Here is a 20,676-nt window from a genome sequence, read left to right on the forward strand (position 1 = left end):
GTTCGTGCTCTGCTGGGTGAAGGTGAGGCTCTGCTGGGAGCAGAACTTGTTTCCATGCTGTTGGGAATGACCCATGAATGGTACCAGCGTCAGGGGGTTTTTTTTTGGCTGAGGCCACTCGGAGACACTGCAACAGTGAGTCAGCTTTCACCTTCTGGTTGGGCTGCCCCAAAATTAGCTGGGACACAAGAGCTTAGGGAAATATTGAGGAGTGTGGTTTTGACTGACCCAGCTCTAAGCCAGGGCAGAATCAGTCCTCGAGCTCCCACTGCTATCAGTGGGGTTTGAGCAATAATGTGGTTGATAAAGGAGGTTTGCACTGGTAGATTTGGCATTCAAATAAAAGCCTTCACTCTTGGCATTTATACCTGAGCTTGCCTTGTGCCATTCAGGGGCTCATTTTGCCTTTCTGTGCCTCAGTTTACTGATCTCTAACATGAGGAAATGCCCTCTGTTTCAAAACTCTTTGAGATCTTCATGTATAGGTGTAAGCATCGATTTCTCCCCTGCCACATTAGGGTCGGTGTGTTTGCACTGAAGTAGAGTGTTGCTCCTGCCCTGAAGTGTAGAATCACTGTTAGCACTTCAAAGGAGTAAAATATCACACACATCCAACTTTCTTGTCTGTCTAAGACTTGGAATCTTTTTTTTTTCCCAGTATGGTATTAGGACTCTCCATCCCTGGATATTACAAAGGGGTATTGTGTTCACCTCTATATCTCTGATCATCGTATTTATGTATTCATGTATCAATATAATATGTTATATGTGTGTTTACTAGATAGCAATAATTTTTGGTCTGTTTTCAGATTTTCTTTGAAAAGTATTTTAATACTGGTATTTCTTGGAAACAAATAATGCTGTTTACTTACAAATTTGATTAGAGATTGGTTTACTGTCCTATAAAGTAAAATGTATGGTTATTTATGTGACTCTTCACTTGCCTAAATGATTCAGACAGAGATTCATTTCTAAAACACGTTGATCAAGAATACATCATTCCAAAGCTTATATAACTTGTCTACAGTGAGTTAAATCAGTATGTGATTTGGGTACAGAGCTAGCCACTGAGATCTTATACATAAAACCTTTTATTTTGGGCTGTCAGAATATTTCCATCTCTAAATCTTCTCTGTATTACAATGTGTGTATTTTATTTTTAGCATTTTACTCTGGCTCCCTGGAGCTGGAAAGGGAGCATGTAAATACTGAATTATTTGGTTGACCTGCACTTGCATCAATTCTGGGTTACCCGGTGACTCTGAAAAGGTGAATTTATGGAAGTGATCTTCCTACATCCATACTTTCTGAGTCTTTGGAAACTAATGGAAATGGATTTTCTGTTCTGTCTAGAAAATTATTACTTAAAGTCATTTAAAGGTGTAAAGCATGCTGCATATTTAGAGGCAAGTAAATATCATTGATCTGAAGAGGAATTGTAATTATTCCACTTTTCTATCAGAGCACCAGTATTAGCTGTTGATGGCCCAAACATTTCTCCGCAGGCAAATGGCACTAAATAGATTATTTTTTTTTTGGCAGAAGTTATTATTTCAGAACAGGCATGGAAAATTTGTGGAAATATTGTGAGAAATTAGAATAGCTGCTATTAATCCAGAGGAGCCAGGAGGCCACTGGAGCTGTGCTGGGTGCTGGCATGGCTCCCTTGGGCCAGCTTGGTGGCCCTTGCTGGGCTGGACCAAAGCAGGCACATTGCCTTTAGGCTTTGTAGGGAAGGAGGAAAAGCTCCATTTGGGGAAAAGAGAGACTCAGAGGACCTTGTGGACTGATTTAAATAGGACTCCTGTGAAATTACTCTTCTATATTATTTAAGGTACTAATTTTGGAAGCAAGCAGCCAGGGATGTGCCACTCCAGCAGCAAGGAAAGAAGGCTGCCGGAGGGAGTAAAGGAAGTCTATCCCCTCTCCCAAGTGATTATTTGCTAATTTATCCTGAAAATAAACACTTGGTATGATACCCAGAAGTTAAAGGGCACGGGTTGACTGAGTATGTCTGGTAGAAGACCAAAGGAAAAAGACTGAGCTTGTCAAGGGTATTGCTCCACTTGAAATCCACCATAACATGAGGATACCCGTTTGTGGGCCTTTAGAAAAATCATTTAGGGTATAACACTAACAAGGCACATCAACAACCTCAGCATTTGATGGTTCACATAAATAAAACATACATGTAACAGCACAGAGGAAAAGCTGGTTAAACCGTTAAACCTGTCACTCATCACTACATACAACTTGGACCAAATACAGCTGTGTCTTCCTCAGCTTCACGTGTGCTGGAGTCATCAAGCATTTCAGAGTCCTACACCTACTTCTAGCTTTGGCAGGGAGGGGAGGCAGGTATCTTGTGTATTATATTCAGCTTGGTGGACCAGTTCTTACAGCAGTACGAGACAGCAGCAGGAAAGGCTCTTGGCAGAGCCAAAACATTAACAAATGCCGTTTTTATAATTGACAGCCTCCAGACATCCATCACTTGTTCCCTAGTCTGTTTAATCTAGTAGCATCTCTGCACCATTGTATACACTGGTTTTGAGGAAAAAAGCTGTCCTCTTGGGTAACACAAGGTTTCTTGGCTTAGTTTCCTTTGAGCTGTAGTTTTTGGTCGGAAGGTCCTTCTTACAGCAGCCTGCAGGCTCTTTGGATGCCGTGGTGGCCAGCAGAACGGGGCACTTAATTTCGTTGTCTAAAAGCTAGACGTCAGAAAATCCAAACACACACAAAAGCTTTAGTGGGTTTTGTGTTCTGTTTGACATGGTAGCACACAAACCAGTAGCAGTGATTAAGGGGACAAATATTCAAACATCAGCAGAATTCCTCTGAGAGTAACTGAGATTCATGGTCATGGACTACTTCGAGACATAACTGTGGATGTTCAGTCACTTTTACTCTGTATATTTTACCCTATGCATTCTATAGTCTATGTATTACGACACTAGACTCTTTCAAAAGCTGCCATATGCTGTACAGAGAAATGTATGCAGCATATCTCTTCCAGATCGGTAGAAGTCACTTTTAATTTTTGTAATCTGAAAGGAACCTTAAAAAATACATATAATAAATAGAAGAGAGATGAAGTTGCTTTTAAGTTTCCACATCAGCTCTCTCAGTCCCAATGATAAATTCCAGTTTGCAGAGTAGGTTAATTTCCTTACTTTTCAGCTAATGAGGTAGATGAAGTAGATTTCACTTCAAGCATAACCAGAAAATTGAATAGACACCCTCCACAAAGACTTCTGGTTTTCAGTGGTTTTCTTAATTAAAACAAGAAAAAACCAAGTTGTCAGTTAATTCAAGAATCTTATTACAAAGGAAGGGATGGCAGGATGCATCATGCTGGATTTTTCACAATTAGTCAGTGTTCTGATATATTTATCAATTAGTCTTTCTTAAATTTCTCGGACTAATCGGTGAGTGTCGTTTGACAATTTAGAACATTTCCCATGGCATGCAATTCCCAAAGAACTAAACAGATTAGTATGCTAATTAATCAGCATGTACTGGGGAGAGTAAATGAGAAATTAACACTGGGTTTAATTTCAATGGAGAAACTTCTGATTAATTAAAAATACTTGTGTGATAGGGCATCACGTATTCAGCATGTAATGGAGCTTCTGACAACACGTGGAGATTGTCTCCTCACCCTGGAGCATCTTAGGGACAAACAGTGGTGCGCTTGTGTTACTTCTCGTGTTTATGGGCAGGGAAGAGAGGGCTGCTCTTTGGCTACTAGGACTAGTGGAGGAATGCTGGAGGATCTCATCAGCTCTGTGGAAACTGCAGACAGTACTAAACTTTCTTCATCTTAATGAAACGGGTTCACAGCTGCTAACAAGATGCTAAAGCGTGGCCAACAAGTGGCCAACACACTCATCTGTGACTCCAGGTGCCCAGGCTTCTCTCTTCTCTTTGAGTTTCAAAAAACACTGTAAAGCTGCAGCCCAGTGCAGCTTCCAGGAAGGCTGGTCTTAGAGGCAGCATTCATTAGCCCCAACTGCTGGAGCAGCTGTACATCCAAATTATTGTTATTATTGATAATTATGATCATTATTATGTGGTGCTGAGCACTTGTGGCAGACTTTGCTGCTTATTCCCCCTTCGGAGGGGAGAAGCAGTGCAGTTTAGCATTTCATGATATGATACTCAGATATCTAGCATTTTAAAAATCTTGCCAAGTCATGGCCTTAGCTGCATCTTGACCACACGAAATTCCAGGTGGCAGTTGCATTATTTTCAGAAATTATTTTTCATGCATGTTAATTTTAAATGCATGAGTTTCTGTTTGTATTGGGTAACCACTACACTTCATTCTTCTGCTGGACTTTGCACAGATGGAAACACCTAGGTTGCTTGCACTGTGTCATAAACTCAGAGATGGGATTATTTTTGCTCTCCCGTGACACCTTGTAACTGGGATGTCTGCAATGAAAGTTAAATCCAACAGCATGTATTAGTCTATCTTTTACTGTCAGTAAAATCCATTGGCTGCTACGCTGTGTTCATCCAGCAGCACTTATTTTCTTTTGAAGTCCCCACAGCTTTCTTGTAACCTCAGCTAACCTGAATAATTATGCGAAATCTAAAAACATACTAAGTCATTGTTCACCCTCTTTCTAGCTTATTAGATACATAGAGAACTTCAATTCAGATATTGAGTATCCTGCTACTGAATTTTCTCCACAGGAACAACTGCCTGTTTACCTAATATGACAAATGGGATTAAGTTGTGGCATGTCTGTGTTGCTGTTGGGAAAGAAAACTGTACGGCATGCCCTGGATCCGTATAAAAGCTTCTCTTCTGTTACACAAGGTTTAAATTGAGCTTAGAGTGAGGGGATCTGGGGGAATACTAAATAGTCTCTTGGATATTCTCTGTACACCATTGAATATGGGTCCCTGGTTGCAAAAAATTTTGAGGTAGCTGAATGTTAAGTGGCCAGATTTTCCAGAACCCCTGAAAGTATTGCACCCTACAAGTGATGCTCTGCTTGATCGTTTGGAAACTGCATTAGGATCCTATGTAGCTTTATCGTGCGTTGGTGGAAAACTGGTGGCTTCTGGTCAAGTGAAAGTCAAAGGCTGAAGCTGAAGACCTGAAATCAGCACAGGAGCTCAGGCCTGGAGAGGCTGATAATACCTAGCAAGAGGAGGGAGTGATGCTACATGCCCTTTCTCCGCAGTGATTAACTTTGATCACTTGTAGTGTCATCAGCCTCTTCCAACTCACTTTGGGTAGAAGCCTTTAGCTTTTAATTGTTATATTTTTCTCCATACACTTGAATTTCTTCTAAATTTCATTTCTGATCTCATCTGAGATTATCCATACCTTGATTTTGGCTTTTTATCTTGTTCATTTTATTTTTTAGTTAAATTTTTAATGTTGGACTTTGTACAACAAAGACTGGAAGCTAGACTTGTAGGGGAAGTGTCAGCATCTGAGCAGTGCAAAGCACTTTAAATGAAGACCATAGTGCTCTGTAGCACTTCAGAGTCATCCTCTTGCTACTGTTACTAAGACAGAATTGTTTTTCAAAATTGTCACAGGAATTTAACTTATTCTAGCCTTTTGTTATTCTTTCTCATTATTTTGATATGTCTTTTTATTGATGTCTTGTCTGAAAATCTCCTCAAGGTTTTTGTATTCTTTTGTTATGAGAGATGAGAAATCAAATGTGATATTTGCAGAATAGCACCAATATGAGATGGATACAGTCATTTGGACTTTTTTTTTTTTTCCTAATTGGTGAAATTCCACTGCTTCATTTAAGGAGTGGCCCATCCCCAGGGCTTTCTCAACAGGCAGGTTGTATATTACACTAGTGCAGTGTTCTCCATTGAGATAAATACTTCTTTGTTAATATAATTATTTAATATAATGAAATTAGCATGAATACCTTACCTTTCTTTCTGTCTTTCATTTTCTCAATTTCATAGAAAAAAATCTCCTGGACACTATTCTGGAAGGCATGTTGCAGTCTTGCAGTAGCTATGCAAAACAAAAATTGTTGGGGGAGTAGAAAAAGGCTTAGTCCTTTGTGAAGGTGGGTTGAGGTATTTGATTTTCTTGTTGTCTTCCTCTCCAAGAGGTCATGTAACAATCCAAAGAGAATTAAGAATATTGGATGGGCCAGGAATGAAAAGGAAGCACAAATGGTGCCAAACCATGGATACAGTTAAGTGACAAAAGATGTTCATGTGGGCACAGCTACTCCCTGATAGAGAAACACAGTGTTTAAACTTTTTATTTGCAGTGAAATAACATGTCACTAGTAACATCTGTACTGATTGTTCCTGTTGCCTGGGAATGTTCTTTTGACTGAAGCTGCTTCTTCATACACTCCTTTCTAAGCCCCTTTGAAGTTTCAGTCCTCGTCAGGTTAAGTAAGAGAAAGATCAAAACTGGTCAGCCCATAAAACTGGAGAAGGGTTATCTCCACCTCCTCTACGATGAGCTGCTGCTGTGCTGTATAAAACCAGACACACAGACAGCACTGATGGTGAAGTGCTGGTCTAGGAAGGAGGCAGTGAAGTTTCCTGGTCAAGCTTATGCCTTGGCTTCCTTTCTGCTGTGTTTATCCTTTTGAGACAATACATGGATTTTGGTTTCAAGGCTTGCAAACAAGGGAACAATTCATAAATAAATTATATAAATTAAAGGAAGCAAGTCATGGTCGTCTCTGCTGCCCGTTGTCAGTTAAGAGGTATATTTTAATTATGTTAAAGCATTGCTTTGAGTTGGATTTGACTTCTGAGTAGTGTCTCAACCTAAAATTGGGTAGAGCAGGAAGTGCTGCAGAATGCACTTGGCTCCTCTGGAAAGGAGTTTTGCATCACTCCTAACATCTGCAGGATCTGTCTTTCTTCTAGTAGATTAAATTGTAACAGCGTTCAGTATTTGATCTACCATCACTTCTTTGGGCAGATGGTAATGTTCTCTATCAGTAACTGAGCTGTTTTTTCCTGTGTGCGCTGCAGCTGCATGGACAGATTTAGAAAGGTTGTAACTTTTAATATAATAGGAACCAGCCCCATAAAAATTCAGACTTTAGTAAAACCTTGGCTTGCATTGTAAATTCCTCCTAAAAAAATTCTGTGGGACCCACTGTAAATCTTCTGTATGGAAGCTCTTTTCTTTCCCTCAGGACAAATCCGTTCCTTTCTTAGCAGGCCTCTGTGCGGGAACAGCAGCTGGTAAATTTGCAGCATTATCATGGCAAGCGGGACGTGACAGCCAGGAATATGTTTCAGAACACTGTGAGGGAGAGGAGCAGGCAGGGCTTGCTGGTAGTGCACCCCAAGTATCACCTGAATTGCATCCTTGGAGATCCTGTGCCCCACAAGAAGGGATCGCAGGCAGCTCCTTGTGTCAGCAATTTCCCCCTTTGACAGGACGATTTGAGTCTTTCCTCCAACCCTTGGGAGAGCGCACGGCCATGCCAAACGCCAGCCAGTGCCGTGTGTGCCACGTGTAGGGGCCAAAGTCAGAGCAAGTATTGTGGAGCAACCATGCATAGGTGCAACCAACTGTAACTATCACCTGGCCTCCGTGATATTTTGATATCCATCTTACCTGCACGGCCATCTGTCACCTGAGGTAGGACAAGTGAACTGTATGTTAATAACTGGCTATAATGAATGCACAAGTGTCCCTCTTGGGCTGTTGGCAAGGCTTGATTAACTCCGGTTACGGATATGAAGGTCACGGTCCACGAGGTGTACAGCTCTGCGCTTGCTTTCTGAAAATGAATGTTGTTATTCTTCATTACATGCTCTGGAAGTGAACGCTTTACTCGGTGTAGCTCCCTCTCTTCTGCAGCTGCTCTGCTGTAGCTTGTGGGAGCATAGAGCATCACTTGATGCCTTGCACTGCAGGAAAGCGGGGAGCAAGGGCCTCTCTCCGGCCACTGCTCTGGAAACACGTAGCATGCTAGGCAAGCGTGTCGTGGCAAATAAAACCACCCAGGGTGCTTTCGTCTAATTACATTTTTTATTGGAGCTCTGTAGAAGTGTATCCATGTCTACAGCGCTTCTCCTGGGAAGCTGGAAGAGGAATGGGATTATTCTCGTTGCTGGTGAAGTATTTTTACAGCATGTGGGAGTCCAAGTCCCCATTCTGCCAGCTTCATGATGATCTGTTGCACGAGAATTAAACACTTAGCCATAGTAACATAATAATCACTGGGCGTATCGGACTGTATTTCAAGCTATGAACTCTTGTCTCAAAAATGTGTATTTTTTAACATAACTTGATCCCTGTGAAAATCTTTGAAAGTTCTCACGCTTATTGTAATGCTGAACGAAATCAAATTTCCAACCCTGTAACGCTGTGGAGAATCTCAAATGCTGTCCTCCAGCATGTTCAAACAACAAAAGCCACTCCAGGGCCATGAAGCTGTGGGATCCTGTCTGCCATTTGCAGGTGTGTGTTGGGAGCTGGGCAGCACTCTGGAGCCTTCAGGAAACAGGAGATGGTTTTGGTGGTCAGCAAGCACCTTCCCTCAAAGCAGGAGCTCAGCACGTCTCCAACAGCAATGAAGACAGCTGTGCCAGAGCTCCCAGGATACAGTAGCTCACATATTAGCTGTTTCCTACAAACTTCTCGCCCATCACTTCAGAACTGCTTGGGTTCACTTGCAAGTGGCAAGCCTTTCTTTGAGGAGGAGAGCGGAGGACTCCTTGCCTTAGGTCTTGCTTCCCGTACTGTTGAGCTCTGGATGATGTAGCAAAGGGTTTGCTGTTGCAAAGGGGATTTTTCCCGGCATAAATCAACACCAGCTTGAAGAGAGAGTTTGAATGGCACCTTTCTAACCAGCTATGGGTAGGACCTGGAAGTTTTGTGCCAGGTCCTTATGACTAATTTGAGCTCAGCTATAATCCACACTGTGGAGCATCAATTTATGGGACTCTGAAGACCAATTTCTCCTGTCAGATACGGAGGCAGAACTGTTACTATTTAATTTTTTACCACCTGCCTCTTTCTTGTTATTTCTTCGCTCTGCGCTGCCTGTATATCATCCAGCTCTGACTTCAGCCTGGTTCTCGGTGTAGGCAGAGGTATTCTTTATTACCCTCCCTGTGTTCATTAACATTGACAAGAGGATCTTGTCAATACGTCAGCTTCAGGAGAAAACACCAGTGAACAATAAACATTTCACATTCGTAAACATGCTGTTTTGCTCCTCCTAACCTCTTGCTGTTAAGCGACCAGCTACTCTGCCTACTGTGGGTTAATGGAGCTTTTAGCCTGTGACCTGCCAGGGATGCTGCTGCTGCCCATGGAGCTGGGGCTGCTCAGGCCAGCACAGAACACAGTACAGACTCTTTCAACAGCTTCTGTTTCTGGTGGCTTCCATCACGAGGGCTGGTCATGGAGAAGGCTGCATGAGTACTTTCTGTTGGCTGCCAGAGCATTTATTGATTGCACAGCCTTTGAATCAGCTTGTGTTAGATTTAATTAACCAACACTCCTCCGGAGAGGTCAAGGGGCATACCTCCACGGAGACCCCGCGTAAGCACTCGAGCAGGGTGTGCTTGAGCAGGCTGGGGGGCTGTGCCAGCATCCCAGCCTGGCAGTGGTGGGTGTCAGGTGTGAGCAAGCTGCGTGTGCACCATTCAGTTGTCTTGGCATGTTACAGCACTGCCAGGCTGAGAGCGAATTCTGGCCTTTTTCGGGTGAGTGTGCTTGTGGCCCTGATTTACGCAGGTAGCGAGGGATGCTGCTGGGACTCATTGTTTGCCCTGTGGTTTTGACAGACGTTTTCACAGATAGAGCCTCTTGCAGAAAGGCCTGAACAAAATCGGTTGTGCTGATCTGGAAAATGCTGCATGGAAGTGTGAATCCATATTTCTGAGATTAAAGGTGAGCCATGAAGTAGAAAAGTCTGTCCTTTCCTCCCCTGCCAAATGTAGAAAAATTAAAAATGGGAATGCTATAGGACACCCTGGATTTTATTTTCTAAATGTGTTCTTGCCACCTTTGTTTTGATCAGTGGCAGCAGGCTGCTGATAGGTAAAGTAGTGTAATTATTTTTTCCCCTTGTGCTTACAGGTGGATCTAGGGAATGGCTTCCTACAAAATGCACCAGGGGAGATGCTGACCATGCTAAAGTCACTGGGAACATTGGCAGCAAGTTCAAAGAGGCTAGAGCTTTTTCCAAAGCACTTGTCTGCCTCCTCCAATTCTCTTTACACCCCTCCAGCCTGGTCATGACTGAAGCTCTTGGCATGACCGTGGCAGCATCCTTCATCTAGAAGGGTCCCAGATGTTTTGCCACTCTCCTCTGAGTCTAAGGAAATCTATTCTGCCACTGCAGTGCAGCACCCTTTGTGGCATTGCTGTTTATTACATTTCAGCACCGTCACACAAAGCACGAGCGGCTCTCCTGTTAAAGCTTTATGGTACATATAGTCAGAGAAATGAGCTGGTGTTTGTCCAAGTAAGATGACCTAATGTTGTGCAGTGTGAAACATTCAGTTTAGCACTGAAATGTGTTCCCAGTCTGTGCAGAGTGTGTACATCAACTGGCCTTTACTTGCTTAGTACGGTTTGGGATTAAAAGCTTCTTGTGATTGCCTTTGTATTGGCTTTGTGAGGCTGGTTCTCACTAAGACACCTCTCTTTTCCTCTGTGTTTCCTGCTGGAAAAGGATTGAACTCCTCTCTTCTGGGCTGGCTAGGACTGTTGAGGTTTTTTTATTTATTTCATTGTGTTTGGTTAAAAAATTAGAAATTTTATAGAGGCAGAGGAAGCAAATTCACCTTAGAGAAAGAAATCATAGTTTGCTGAGCAACATGATCCAAATAGGAAAATGAAATTGCAAGAGATTCAAAGGAGAGTTGCCTGATCCCACAGGAATACAGGGGCAAAGAGGACTTTCTGACTCACTGTGTCCGTGTCCTGTTGTTTGCTACCAAGTATTGGTAAGACACTGAGCTCCTGCAGTCATATCTCACATCTTCCAGAGCCTGTTTCCTTTCAGGTCTGCCTGCTGTTGGGATGTCAAAGCCAGGATCTGTATGTGTCAGTGTGTAGCAGCAGAAAGCCATGACAAATCTCTGAGCACCTTATTACAAAATCAAAAATTCAGCTCTTTGCCAACCTCAACTTTCTTGCAAGAAGCATGTTTTTAAATAGAAAATCCTAACACTGCAGTGTGAAAAAAGCAGAGTCTCTACGTACCTTTGTACTTCAGAGGAAGCAAATGCGCTTTGCAACTTTCCTTCAAAAGCTGATGAACTGGGCTGCTTCCCCTTTGCAGTTTTACCCAGGGGAACCTGTCATCAGTATTTTCTATCTCGCAGCTTCACTCGGGCATAAGAAGTCATCACTGGGTCAGTTAGGCCCATCATCTCTAAACCATTTGAGGTTGTGGTCTCAAATAAAGCCAGAAGCAATTGCTAACGGGAGCAGAAACCTCCCATATACAATATTTCTGTAACAAAGCCTTGGTGGGTGCTGGCTGAGTGGAGGCAAGATTTTTGCACCACTTCCAGCTCCACAGCTCAGCCTGATATGTGTTATCACCCTAAAACACACCATGGAAGCAGCTCTAGGTAAGCACAAACCACGCAAAAATATCAGCCAGACATCTCAGTGAGGATATTTCCTTGGATGCAGCCCCCATGAATGTGGCAGAAAAGACCGGCAGAGTGCATCTTTGTCCTCCTCCCAGGTTCTTGAGAGGTGAAGGGAAATGTTAAAATATTCTTGATGATTTCAGTGGATTAACTCCCACTTACACTGGTTGAACATATGGCCTTTAGTTTTTTAATTTAGACACGGCACGTATACTGCATCCAATCAGGGAGCTATTTTTCATATTTAAGACACTAAATTGGACAGGCATGTCTTGCCTGCCTGGTGTAATTGAGAACTGCCCATCCAAAATAAATCTTTTATATTCAAGTATGACTCATTAGAATGATTTTGAATGGCACACATTTAGATGCTGTTATTTGATGCAAATAAAGATTTAGATCTAATTACATTTTTTATTTCATCCTTTTGCTAAACATTTTTGAAAGATGCAACAGGTTTCAAGACTCACAGGGGGTGTAAGGCCCCCAAAACCTGGAGTGTGTATAGTTACATTTCTGTTTTACAGGGGTACTGATGCCAGTTTAAATACAGGAGTGGTTTTAATGCTGTCAGTGCAATCTTCTCATGCCCAATTTGCTTCCAGATCAGTGAAGCTAAATGTGCTTTAAAATGCATGAATCTTTGTTTACTTTTTATGACAGGAGCCTGTTAATCCAGTAGTAGCTTTGTAAGTGCATTGCCTCATTGTAATTAACTTTTATGAGTTTAGCTGAAAAGAAATATAAACTTACATGCTTTGTAGCAAACTAGAAATTGATACAAGATAATGAGAAATGCAGAATTGTTATATATAAAAAGAAAGACCCTATGATGATAAACTGTTCCAGTGATAAATTTGCTGCTTTATAAAGGTACCAGGCGGATCACTGAGATAAGAAATAAAATGAAGGCAGCTAATGTGTTTCCGACAGGCAGATTTAGCCTCATCTGGAAGGAGGAACAGCACCACCTCTGGGTGCTGGGGCCATGTGAGACACGGCCACCTAGAAACTTCCTTAGGTATGTTTAATCCCCTATTCTTAAACTTCAATTTTAAAATCAAGAGAAAGGATTTAACCTGAATTGCAGACATTTCACCAAAATTTAGTTTATTTTAGTCTGTGTCATTGTGCATATGTATTTCCCTGTAACAGCTTCTTACAGGGACTTAGTTCCAGTCTAGGTGCAGCTTTGCAAAACTTACCTGAGTTTGGCTTCAGCTGTAGCTCGGACCTCCCTGGCTCTCACAATCTGTTTGCCATCTGGAGAAAGACCCAGTTAAAATGTGCACTGCCTCTCCAACCACACCATGAAGCCTGGTGCTCAAGCAGCATCTGCTCAGTGAACCGACATTTGCTTCTATTGATTTTTGTAAACAGTGTGATTGTTTTATTTAAAACAAAAAATTTGAAAAGCGGGGGCGGTGAAGAGAAAGGAATAGTAAATTCCACGGAACAGCAGAGCGGAAAGGGACAGCAACTCCTCTTAATCTTTACCCAAACATTAAATTAACTTAGGAAAGTGGGAAACAAAATATTCTCTGTTTAGAAGCACCTCACATGTGACCTGGCATTTAAAATAGAGATGAGACCACAGCAGGCTGGCCTGAGCTGTGACAAAGTAGTGCATCTCAATGGCTTCATCTGTTCTGTCCATCCAGAACACCCCTTACCGGTTATTACTCTGTTTTCTCTTACTCTTAAAAGCCCTTGCTTCCCCTCCTAGAAAGTGACTGCAGCTAAATCTAGCAACACTTTCACATACCGAGTATCTAGAACATATTATCTCATGCTAAGAACTTGCTATCTCTTCTCACTCACCCTAGCAGAGTGAAACTGGGATGAGGAACTAGTTAGTAGCATGTGTTTCTCAGCACTTGCCAACAAGCAGTTATAATTTCCAGGGACGGTCCTACTTGTAGTCTGATGGAAAGATTAGCATACGGCTCATTTTCCCATGCTGGCTGCAGCTGCAGATACTGGGGAACATTAAGGGGAAACGCAGAAGGACTCCAAGGACGGTCAGCTGTATATCTGTGCTCTGTCTTGACTTAACATAAAATTGCAGAACTCTTTGATCCTTGTTCTCTTTGGAAATTATGCCCTGTATTCACTCGGGAAGTCTGTTGTTGCATGCAGATAGGTGCCTCGCGTCAGTGTTTTGCTGTTTGGTGTATTTGTGTACATCCTATCACATTTGTTGCTTTTACTGTATTGTGTTATGGGCAGCATTTTGTGAAAATAAGATGATTTCTTTTCCGAGTAGGATAACCTTAATGCTCTTTATTTATGAGATTAATACAACAACATCGTAATTTCTTGCCTAAGGGCTCAACCTGAGTGATGGTGACATGCCAAGACTCTGGGGAACAGACTACTGCATTTTTAGAACAGGTGGATGTAATGGGCCAACCCAGCCTTTGAGCTCAAAAGTATGGAAAAATCGTTGCCTTTATGCAGGCCAGTACATATGTAGACAGCTGCTTCGCACAAAATGGAAAGAAATTCAGAGAAGCAAGGTGAAATCTCTGAAAAGCACTAAGATATGCTGTAAGGCAAATATGTCAATGTAATACATTAGTTTGAATTATGAATGTTTCCAGGATTGGGTCAATTAACTCAGAATTAACTCAATTTTTCTTCTACTTCCTTTCACATCTGTCTGTTGAATTGATATTATTAAATTCTACTCAGCAAATTATGATTTTAATACCTCTCTCGAATTCACATGACATATCCCTTGAAATTCTGGTTCTATATTTGTCTAATATTCATTAAAATATGTGTAAATACCCTCGTAGGTTAGTTCACTTCCCTGAGACCTAATGGTAAGCGTAGCATCCCGCGTTGTGTTTTATCAGCACGTGCTAGGAAAAAAGATGATTTGATTCATCTGCTTACATGGTAATTAAATGGAAACTACATTGATAGAAGAGGGGCCACATGCCAGTTGCTCTGCCTTGCACTAATTTGCACGCTGCCTCACTGATGCAATACAACCCCTTTCTGAATGGACAACTCACAAAAGAAACAGAACGGATCTTCACTAGCCTTTCTGTGGAAATTGTCATTAAAGATACTGATGAGACAAGGGGAATTTGTGTGTGATGAGCCTGTCTCAGAACCTAGGCTATGATTACCAATATGTGCTATATCAACATTTTGGTTTTGTGCATTAGTTTCAACTTACACATCCCATTTTTCCTGCTTCTGTGTTTTCTGGTTGCAGTAAGTCTTGTTGTTGGAAAACTTTACTCTTCCTGCAGGAGCTCTGATAAGCACAGTGACAGCAGTGGGTTTAGCGAGTGGTTCTCTCCTCCAAGATGCTGTCTTGGTTCCTAGATGAAAAAGGTGCAGGACTACGAATCAGTGAGTGATGCACAAACATGAAATACCTAGTTCCTTTATCAACTCTTAGGTATGGGTAAGGCAGGACGGTTGATAAGATTCTGTTGATTCTCTTATTTTTTGGGTGGTTTGATTTCCATTCCCATTGACATGTTGGCAGCAGGCTCTCTTCTCCAGCTGTGCTGGAGTTATTGGAACAGACCAGTTGTTACCCTGACCAATCCATTTCTACCTTCTGATGTATAATTTTTTGGGGGCGATGTTTATTTTAGGTAAGTTTTGAGTGTTTTGCTTGTTTTTATAAATGCCTGTTTGCATCTCCAATCAGAGGCAGCAGCTGTAGCAAAAGGTCTTGGTGTTGTTGAGATATGGAAATTGTATGACAGGCTTTTACCATACCTATTTGGCACCCACTAGGATGCAGAAGACCGTAAACATGTATCTGACACCTATGAATATTGATGGATGGGTTTAGGAGGCAGCAGAGCTCTGTCCTTATGTCTGCATGTTTGCTCTGAATGGTAACTACTTGTCACTCCGCTATTTAAATTCTGAAGTTTTAGGTAAAATTTCGAATTTGCCAGTTAAGCTTCTGTTGATTCCTTCTGATGAGCTGATCTGAAATGAATAGAAAGAGAGGTTGTGTTTTAACACAGCAGAAGCCAAAAGTCATGAATCTACTGTTAAAATATAGCTACCTGTCTCCATCCAAGATGCACAACAGAGAACAAGGTTATTTGATATAACAGGGCAAGTTGGTGTTGACAAGCATGAACACAGGATAAATGACTTCCAAGTTGAAGTCCTTTAAGTATACCCTTTACATCTTTCTTTACCTACTTTCCAGAATGATTTTTCCAAGCTTTTTCTAGTCCATATTGGGATAACTATCTCTTGTATCTTGGGAGTGACTAGTTCTACTACAGCACCCATGTTACTCATTTACATTTGCTAAATCTACAGCAACACTTATTTTATGACTTTTTTCTAGACTATGTTAACACATTATTTTATTATCATAGTTATCACTGGTTTTGATTTGTTATCAAGTGCAAGATTACACTGTAATAATAGTAGAGCCATGATAATAAAATAACATTGCATTTGATTACAAAGCAAAAACAAGTCTATCAAAAACCCCATGGTATAACATAACTAAATATCACTTCTTTAGTTTCCTCTTCCACCTCATGAGACCACTATAATTTTCTGGGTAATAGTATTCTTTCTAATATATCGGTACGCCCACACTTCATTTATTCACATTAAATTAAACTTCTACTTCATGTTAATGGAACTTACAATAGGCCTACAATTTCTGCAAAACTCGAAAATAAAGGAGTACAAAAGTACCCAGATGGTGGTCATATGTGAAGTTTCACTTTGCCTCTGACATTACCCATCTGGAGCACGTTCCACATGGCAAAACATTGTTCTGGGAAACGGGATCACCTCGTCCTGCCTTGCTGTTTCCATCACAGACCTTCTCAGGGTTCAAAACTGCGTACCTGCAGCATTTGTGACATAAAGTCGGGCAGGATTGATGTTGCTGCCTGATTGTTTTCTTTGTGGCTGAGGGATGTCACCTGAATTCCAGGATGTGAGGATGAAGGTACATGTGTTGGCACAGTCTGAGGTGTTTCTAAATCTTTGGATCTGTAAAAAACAAAAGCTGGGCTGAGATGACTCTTACATGTCCTCATGCAGCAGTTTTACAACGATCTGGTATCTTATAGGCTGCAAATGCTGCAGGATGAAAGCACCATCATTTAAGATTAAATCTTATTCCAACTTTTAGTCTTTTTTAGTAGACTCTGTTAATAGTGAGCAGTTTTACTTAGTAACAAGTTGTGTACAAAATGCTTACAACAACGCAAATCCTTAGCATTGTATTATGTGGTTTTACAAGCTGTTGCTTGGGGTAAAGGGCCGGTTTAAAATCACACTGCATTAGGCTGGTTGAGGGTGTATCAGCTCTGCCAGGCAGGCATGGGGTGAGTGGGGTACAGAAGCCCCATGTTTCTCGAGAGGGACAGTGCAGCTTCGGCCACGTGCAGCCTTCCCAGACCCCTGCTTTCCCAGGGTTGCTTTGGATGCTGGTGACAGGGTGACCTGCCCTGTTCGTGGTGAGGGAGCTTGGGATGAGCCAGTCTTCGCTTGAGTATCACACCCAGGTGGGAGGTTGGTTCCCAGCTAGGCTTGAATGAATGGAATCCTAGGGGAGGGCCAGGAGCTGACCCTCTCGGCTGTAGCCCTGGCCGCCCCAGTGAAGGCAGTTAGCCTGCAGACCTCTGCAGGTGAGAAAGGGAGAAATACTGCAACGTGCCAAGGGGAGGTCCACAAGCCGCCTTCTCTCCGAGGTTTAATGTAGAGATATCCCCGGACTGTGATTCCACCCATACTTCCCCGCAGAGAGGTTCAATTAAACATGAGCCTTTAAAGTTCATACTTTTTTGTGGTGATAGAAGTGGAGCAGGTCACGCTGGGGGTTCTCTGCTGGCGTCCATGTCCTGCAGGTGTCTGGGCTGTCTAGGAAAGCCTCCTGTGCTGCTGACAGAGAAATGGGCTTTCCAGCAGGCACCACGCTGTCTGGCTTATCTGCTGCTGAAGCTTCCAGACTGAGTCCTGCTGTGAAAAATTATTTTCTAGGCCTGTGAAAGGAACGTCTTGGCTTCTTACAGTTCGGCAAAATGAGGAAACGTCTAAGTATCATGGGACAACGGGGAAAAGCTGAGGACAGGTGGGTAATTAAGTCTGGCTGTGGAGGGAAGGAAACTGCAGAATTTGAAACATTACTGGAAGACAAAGGTTACTGAAATGTTATTTTTTCAATTGTTGTGCAGGATCTAAGAAGAGCTCAAGCAACCTGGTCTAGTTTAGTTGCACTTGTTTGCTTCATCTCATTTCTACATCCTATTCCTTAGTTAAAAGAAAGTTGTCAGCAAAATTCTCCCAAAGTGTAAGTCTGGGTCGTACCACTACATGAATCCTGGGAGATAACTGTACACTTCTGGGTGCAGCCTGGGGGTTGTTTGCACACTCACGTGGTTCAGCAGGTTATTCTTACAGAGTTGATTAGCAACACATGTATTTTCTAGATTGCTATTAGAATTATTTAATTAAATATTTGGATCTTATTTACATACTGGATGAGTTATGTTCCACTCCTGTTTCAGGGAAGGACAGGGATTCTTCATTGCATTGCCTTTTAATTGGGACAGGTTGCACACATGCGGATGGCACGTGGTGGCCATTAAACTCCAAGAAAACAGTCACGCTTGCTCACATGTTCAGATTTCCTTGGGGTTACTGCATATGTAGTAGTGTTCATCAGCAAATTATTTCCTTGGGAAAGCCACTGAAGGTGCTGCTCTATCACCTTCCAGACTCCCACAGTGAAAGTTTCCAGGCTGATGCTTCTCCTGTGATGCAAGATGTATCTGTTCTTGGTCAGAAGCAGCCTGGGCATGGTAGCTGAAACGCTTTGCAAGCAGGAGATTTGCGTCTATGATATTGAGTGACAGGAGGACAGTAGATGGCACTCAAGGATACGGAGCAGAATTTCCAGGCTTCTTGGTGACCTCCAAATAATTGCTTTTTATAGTGGCTTCTGTGGAGCATTCTCATGCTGACATTTCTACCTGGATAATTGCAGAGAATCACATACCCATCAGCTTGGAGGAAGCTAAACAGGGAATGTGTTTTTCAAGTCCTCTGCTCTGAGAAATATCAGAAGTAGAAATAAACATCTGTGAGCATGACCAAAAATATGACTTATGTCCCTTGCTTGAAGTGATTTCTTGCCATTATGTCTTACCAACTGCTTGTACTGGCTTCTAACCTCATCAGACAAGCAAAGTGTGACTCACAGTGGCGTGAAGTTCAGCCAGACAATTAACCTATGGTCCCTAATAGCTTTCCTGCTGTTGAGGAAGGTGCACTGTACAGTAAGAAGGAAAGCTGACTCACTGAACTACTTTGATATCCCTAAATTTATCAAAGCACTCAAGGTTTCACTTTCTGTTGGCATTAGACCAGTGCCAGCACAGTGCTGTGCTGAACAAGGGCTGAAGTGATGGTCGTGCCCTGCTCGCATCCAGCAGCCTGCAGGCAAGTGGGAGGCAAAATCACTGCCACGTTTCAAACTGCAGATCTTGTTTCAGCTTCACATTATGCTTTATATCCCAAAGTACAAGTCTTTACTTCCCCCACATAGGGGGGAAAAATACTGACCGAGTGTGCAGGGTATTCCAGATAACAAAAGCATCTGCATCTGTATATTCAAAGTTAATGCTAGTGATGTGCAGAAGTTGGTTTAGATTAAGTACATCAATTCTTATTAAATTCTCTGTCTTCCTGGAATATTTAGTAATTCCTGGAATCTTCAATAAGTTAAAGATGGCAGACCTATGCTCTCTGAATACGGAAGCCTTTACTTCAAATGACTGAAATTTTTCTTATGACTCTTTCTGAAATCAGACATTTTATCAGGATTTGAAGGCCAGCTTGTTAAGCTGCCTTGCCAAGAGGGACCCCAAGCTGAGGAGGAGGATTAATCCCAGGTAGGTTCCAGACAGCTGTCAGGATGGCACGGACATCTGAATAGCCACTGGGTTATGCTGAAATCAAACCAAAGACCTAAAAAAGTCCCCTCCACATGGTTTTCTGTGCTTTCACTAGCCCCAGAGCCAGCCCTAAGGTTGAGTCATGGTCTTAATTTTATTCGATATTAGAAACTCTGGGTTTGAGCGGATGGCTTCTTTGTTCCAACTCAGGTAACTGCTCAGCAGCCAGCTGTAATGTGAATAATGCCACATCATTTTCAGTTCTAAATTTTATTTTCCTCAAATGATCTGTATGTTTTGGCAGCTATTCCTTGCGATAATGGATCTTTTTCAATTTCATCAAAACTGGGGAAAACCACCTGTTCTTGTCACATGTTTGTGCACTTTGTTATGAAACAGTTTTTTGGAAAATATTTATATTTTTACATTTAGAAGGTACTCATTTGTGGTTTGCATTTGCTTGTGAGTCTATTTTCCAGAGTGGCGTTGGTTCAACTGTTGCTTTATTATTTGTTTAAATAACGAGTGAAAGCTGATCCATAACCTGCATGAAGGCAATGAAGGGAGAGGCCACTGTCCTGCAGCTGTGCTGACATACAGAATATCAGTAAAAATAAAATGTTTACTGGTGTGAATATTTTATTAGACTGTGTTGTCATTTAGATAAAGTATTCTGAAGAACTTATATCTCAGAATGGAGTGAAGAGATCATATCTCTCTTGGAGTTAAAATGCTATAAGGAACCCTTTATATGAAGTTGGTAATAGAATTCAATTAATTGTACCATTGCCCTGTTAACTGTCCATATCACTCAATGTAAAAATTCCAGATGCAGCTACAGATGCTTAAACTGCGAGCAAGAAACATTATTGAGCCTAGAAATTTTTCCTCTGGCTTCAAACTTAGGTTTAGTTTCTGCCAATAGATTAGAAGATGAACCTAACACATGGATTCCTGGAATGACAGACTGCACCAGAATAATTTGCCGTTTCCCTAAGAGAAGAGATGTTGCCTTTGGGATGGCAACAGCACTCTACGTTTTCTTCTTAGCAAACATCCCATTTTATTAGCAGGGTTGTTTTAAATATAGTATGTGATAAAGCTGGCTCCTTGTATTTAGAATATTTCTTAAATGATATTCAAGCAACCTTTCCCTAGATCAGATAAT

General features: G+C 41.9%; 1 protein-coding gene across 1 annotated transcript in view; it reads left to right on the forward strand.

The window, feature by feature from the left end:
• Positions 1-20,676, forward strand: part of HTR2C (5-hydroxytryptamine receptor 2C) — a 246,253-nt gene that overhangs the window by 193,147 nt on the left and 32,430 nt on the right. The gene's annotated exons all lie outside the window — the stretch shown is intronic.

The sequence above is a fragment of the Falco cherrug genome, chromosome 15 (genome assembly GCF_023634085.1).
Source record: "Falco cherrug isolate bFalChe1 chromosome 15, bFalChe1.pri, whole genome shotgun sequence".
Classification (NCBI taxonomy): domain Eukaryota; kingdom Metazoa; phylum Chordata; class Aves; order Falconiformes; family Falconidae; genus Falco; species Falco cherrug.